This window comes from Chrysochloris asiatica, unplaced genomic scaffold (genome assembly GCF_000296735.1).
Source record: "Chrysochloris asiatica unplaced genomic scaffold, ChrAsi1.0 scaffold00018, whole genome shotgun sequence".
NCBI lineage: Eukaryota > Metazoa > Chordata > Mammalia > Afrosoricida > Chrysochloridae > Chrysochloris > Chrysochloris asiatica.
The window spans coordinates 18,175,852-18,181,880 of NW_006408536.1; the positions used below are offsets into that span (position 1 = coordinate 18,175,852).

At 43.6% G+C, this 6,029-nt stretch overlaps 1 protein-coding gene and 1 pseudogene across 2 annotated transcripts in view; both read right to left on the bottom strand.

The window, feature by feature from the left end:
- The window catches only part of NHS (Nance-Horan syndrome (congenital cataracts and dental anomalies)), a 468,981-nt gene that overhangs the window by 153,390 nt on the left and 309,562 nt on the right, over positions 1-6,029 (bottom strand). The window lies entirely within an intron of this gene.
- The window catches only part of LOC102826689, a 58,008-nt pseudogene continuing 52,158 nt past the window's right edge, over positions 180-6,029 (bottom strand).

Sequence of the window (6,029 nt, forward strand, 5' to 3'; positions counted from 1 at the left end):
CAAAGCTGTTCACAAATATCCAGTGCTTTGGAGCCTGGACCCAGCTTTCCTTTTGTAGCCTGTATGTGACCATGGGGTCAGTGTTGCTTCCCAGCTGATCCCATCAAGTGGATCCATCGCAAAAGCTGGAAGGAGGAGAGCAGGGCAGGAGAGAAGCTGATGGGTAGGAGGAGAAGTCCCTAGACAATGTTGGGGTAACTGACAGAGAGATAGTTGCCCTTGATGCCTTCTCCGATCATTGCCAAGTCTCGGCTGAGGGCCTGGACTCCCAGCATTGGCTGCTTCTGGCTGCTTGGAGCACAAGCCACACTGATGATTTCATTTCTGAAGAGGAATGGAATGGGGCTGAGTTCTTGGATGCCTTTAGACATCCAAGGGTCTGGCAGGACCCTTGGAGAAGTGACCCAGATAGAAACTTCAGTCTACCCGACTTCTGTCAGTGGCATGAGTGGAGGGCTGGGCCATTTCCTAAAATACTGCTAATTTCGGAGCTCCCTCTTGCAGTCCTCTCCTGTGAGCAGGGTGTTAGGGCCCTGCTGAAGGGAAGATATCGGAAGAGCTGGAGAGAAGGCAGAAGGAACTTCAGCCAGGCTTGAAGACGGAGGGGAGAGAAAGCAGAGAGGGGAGGCTCTGGGATGCATTTATGTGGGTTCTTAGAAGCATTCGTGGTGGGCTTTAGAATAGAAAACCAAGTTAAAATATTATTTCAAAATCTTCTTAGATCCCATCTTGCCTCAAACAATAAACATTCATCAAAAGAATCCAGCAAATGGAAGGAAATGATGCCTTGTTTTATTTTCTATGGGAAGTCATCATAGATTTTAAAAGGTTAATCTTTCTCGCAGTACTTTTTTTCCCCTTCTACTGACCCCAAGCTGAAAAGGAAAAATATTTGCACTTGGTGTTTAGAAACCACAGTGAATTAACCTTGTTGTTCATGGCAAAGCTACTATTTAGCTGCACAGAATCAAACCAGATGTCAGGGAAAAAAGAAGGCCCGGTATCCCATGAACTTGCCTTTTACCTTTGCAGAAGGGCCCAGGGGATGGTTGGGCTGGCCTGACAAAATGGAGGGAGTTTGGTGGTTAGCAAATCAGATGTGCAGTTTTCATGCAAACCGCTCATTAGCACTTGGAGGGCTGTGTGGGACTAGAAGCCATCAACTCTAAGACCCCACACACACATTGTCTCTTGACTTGCACGGCGGCACTAGGAAGCAGAGATCAAGGCAAGCAATAGCAAAGCAAGGAGGATAGAATTAGGGGACAGGACCACACACACACACACACACACACACACACACGATGTCAGCAGAGCTGGCAGGAATACTAAATCTATCAGAGAGGGTGAAAAACAGAAACCCTGTAAAGAAAAAGGATAGATTTTTTTCTTTCTGTGGCCTTTCAGGAGACTATGAGGAATAGATTATTTAATCCTGTTTTTATATAGCACCCTACCCACCCAAACTCACAGTTTAAATTAGCCAGAAGTCCTCTCTACATTGATAGCCATTTTGCCCACTCAACAAACATATACTAAGCCCTTACTTGGGGGACCAAGTGGATATTACTTGGATATTATTTCTGATCATGAAACTTTTATAGCCTAAAGGAGTAGACTGTTGTTATTAAGTGCTTTCGAGTCGATTCTGACTCATAGCGACTCAGTGTAAAGTTTCAGAGGAGTGTCTAGTGAGTTTGAACCACTGACCTTGCAGTTCAAACCAACTTTGCAGTCGAGTGTATTATCCTGAACATGTTCATAATAATACTAATAGTACCTGAAATCAAACCTACTGCCCTTGAGTTGATGCCGACTCATAGCAACCCTGTATAGACTTTCTGAGGCTGCAAATTTTTACAGGAACAGACAGCCTCTTTCTCCTGCAGACTGCAACCTTGTGGATATCAGTCTAATGTTTATCCTACAGCGCCACCAGAGCTCCTTAATACTACTCATAATGCTATAATATATTATATATTATAATAGGTATCATTTTTCAGAAAGTCATCATGTACCAGTGACTTCATCTTACATGCATTATCCTACAACAATTGTTGTTGGTGTTGATAGCAACCCTTTGCACAACAGAATGAAACACTGCATGGGCCTGGGTCAACTTCACAATCCTTTCTGTACCTCAGCCCATTGCTGCCACCACTGTGCCAATCCATCTCATTGGGGGTCTTCCTCTTTTTCTCTAACCCTCCACTTTATCGAACATCATATCCATCTCTAGTGACTTGTCCCTCCCTATAATATCTCCGAAGTATGAGAGATGAAGTCTGGCCATCCTGGCCTCCAAGGAGCACTCTGGCTGCACTTCTTCCAACACAGATCTGTAGGTTCTTTTGGCAGCCCGTGGCACTTTCAATATTCTCCTCCAACACCATAACTCAAAAGCATCAATTCTTCTACAGTCTCCCTTATTCACTGTCCAGCTTTCGCATGCATGAGGTTATTGAAAATACCATGGCTTGGGTCAGGCGCATCTTAGTCCTCAAGCTGACATCTTTGCTCTTCAACACTATAAAGAGGGCTTGTGTAGCAGACACGTCATTTGATTTCTTGACTGCTGCTTCCATGAGTTTTGATGGTTGATCCAAGCAAAATGAAGTCTTTGACAACTTCAATCTTTTCTCCATTTATACAGATGTTGTTTATTGGACCAGTGGTGAGGATCTTTGTTTTCTTTACATTGAGATGTAATCGATACCGAAGGCTGTGCTCTTTGATCTTCATCAGTAAGTATTTTAAGTCCTCTTCGCTTTCAGCACGCAAGGTTAATGAGTCTTCCTCTAATCCTGATGCCACCATACAGCAATTATGTGAAGTGAATTTTACAGAAGAGGAAATTGAGGTTCAGAAAGCTCAAGCAACTTGACTAAGGTCACTCAGCTATTAAGCTTACAGGGATCTTGGTCTATTTTCCTCACCGTTATATACCAAATGCCTAGAACAGTACTCAGTTGTAGTTGTTGTTAAGTGCCATTGAATCAGGTCCGACTCATAGCGACCCTGCATAGGGTTTCTGAGGAGTGGCTGGTGGGTTTGAACTGCCAACCTTGCTACACCAGGACAAAATTCACCTCTAGGGAACTGGTCCTGGTGTGGCACTGTGTGTTAATGCGCTGGACTGCAAAGTTGATTTGAACTGCAAGGTTGGCAGTTTAAGCTCACCAGCTGCTCCTCAGAAACTCTATACAGAGTTGCTATGGGTCAGAACCAACTCGACGGCTCTCAACAACAACAAGGGAACAGGTGTGGCACTGTAGGATAAGCACTGGCCTGCTCCTTGGAAACCCTATACAGGGTCGCCATGAGTCTGAACTATGACTTATATGATTATGAGTGTGGACCTAGAGTCTTGGTGTTGTGCTGCAGGATAATGCGCTTGACCACAAGGTCAGTTTGAGCCACAAGGGTGGCAGTTCAAGCCCACCAACCGCTCCTGAGAAAGCCTACACAGGATCACTATGAGTCGGAACCAACTCGATGGCACTTAATAACAACAACATGAGTCTGAACCTACTCAATGACACTTGGAACAACAGGGAAAGAAAATGCGTTACAAAACAGCAAAAATTGCAAACAAGGAAAAGTAGTTAAAAGTGGGATGCGCAAGTCAAAGAGACTTGGGTCCAACTATGGCTCTGCCACCTGCGCGCTGTATGAACTGGATCAGGTCACTCTATCTTTCACTGTCCCGGTTTCCTTATCTGAAAAATGGGGATCAAAATATTACCTACTGTGGCAGAAACTTAATTTTTTAAACTTCCATTCTCTCCTCTTTGAAATTGATAAAGCTTCATTTAAAAAAAAAATTTTTTTTTAAACTGTCCTATCATTACATCTCTAGGCCTCCCTTGCAGCAAGACTTAGCCATGTGACCAGTGAGACAAAAGCACACTGTGGTGTGACATTTCTATTCAAGTCTCCTTAGAAGACAAGGGGCATGCTCCTTCTTTCATCTTGCAGTTTGAGCCAATGATGTGATGACTGGTGCTTTAGCATCCATCTTGGGCCATGAAGATGAGGAGCACAATCTAGGGATGGTGGAAGAGAGAGCTAGAAGGCTCCTAATTACCACTGAGTGTCCATATCCACTCTAGACTTCTTTTATGTAAACTAGACATAAAGCACTGTATTTTTAATACCTCTTTTAATCCTAATACACATATATTAACCCCAATGAGAGACTTAAATAAAATAATGTAGATCAAGTAACTAATGCAGGATCTTACACATAGCAAACACTCAAATCTTAGCAATCATTTTTGGTTGGTATTCTTATCATCAAGAAGCTCTGGTAGCGTAGTGGTTACGAATTGGGCTGCTAACCTCAAGGTCGGCAGTTTGAAACTACCAGCTGTTCTGCCAGAGAAAGAGGAGGCTTTGCAGCCTCGGAAACCCTGTGCGGGGTCACTATGAGTCGGAACCGACTCCGCGGTACTTAATAACAACAACATTCTTATCACTATTACCATCATTATCATTACAAAATCCAGAATACGTCCTTATTCTACTTTTGGCTGAATCACCTTCTTTGTTTAATCAATTTGATTAAATAGTCCTAGGATTGTCTTTCATGTGACCTATTTATTATTCTTCCTACACCAAGATCTCTTCTGATAACAGAACAAAATATTTCTCTTCAAATTTCATCACCAAAGCATCCACATAACCAATGATATTGGAGGGCTCGGCCTACTAGTGAAAAGGGGTGTTAGTAGGTTAGCACTTCTGAACATGGATTCTGGAAAGCATTAATTAGGTCCTAGTCCTAGTGGGGGCACTCTAGGATAAGCATTGGACCACAAGGCCAACTTGAACCTCAAGTTTAACAGTTCAAACTCACCAGCCGCTCCTCGGAAACCCTATACAGCATGGGTGGGGAACCTTTTTTTCTGTAAAAATTTGCAACATCATTTGTGGGCCATGCAAAATTATCAACTTAAAAATGAGCCTGCTATATTTGATCAAACATTTAAATTAACTCATCCCTAATGTGATGGCTCTGGTAGCGTAGTGGTTACGAATCGGGCTGCAAACCTTAAGGTCAGCGGTTCGAAACTACCAGCCGCTCCGCGGGAGAAAGATGAGGCTTTCTACTCCCGTAAAGATTTACACCCTCGGAAACCCTGTACAGGGTCGCTATGGGTCGGAACCGACTCGACGGCACTTAACAACAACAACAACAATGTGATGGCTAAGGAGCTCTGGTAGCGTAGTGGTTACAAATCGGGCTGCGAACCACAAGGTCAGCGGTCAGCAGTTCGAAACTCCACGGGAGAAAGATAAAGCTTTCTGCTCCTGTGAAGATTTACAGCCTCAGAAACCCTGTTCAGGGCCGCTATGGGTCGGAACTGACTCGACGGCACTTAACAACAATGTGATGGCTGGAACTGAGGTTGCCTTGGCAGGGCCAGACCAAATGATTTTGAAGGCCTTACATGGTCTGTGGGCTGGACATTCCCCACCCTTGCTATACAGGGTAGCTATGAGTCGGAACCGACTCGACAGCACTTAACAACAACAAGAAGAATTTTCATCAAATATCCCTTTTTTGAAAACATTTGATGCCTCAAAAGAGTTTTCCTTTTCCCAACCAGACAGACTTTAATATTTCAAGACATACACACACACACATACTTAAAACTGTTATATGCCATTGGGTTAATTCCGACTCATCCAGTCTAGGAACCCTATGATAGGGCAGCTTTACTCTGTCATATAGGAATGGACTCAACAGCATCCAACAAAAAAATCTTTATGGTGGGGGTGGAAGAACAAGGTAGATATGGGAACACTGAGACAGGTTTGCATGGGCCAAGTGGGACAGAGGTAAATAGTGATGCATGCTCAACCATGGAACAACAGGGCTCTGTGACACAGGGATGGAGGCATAGTCTGAAGAAGGGAAATCATACTAAGATGCTTGATTGTCTTATGTATATTGGTTTCCCTTGCCTACTATTGTAAAATTGAAACTTGAGTTGGATAGAAAGGAATGTTGGGAAACATGATTA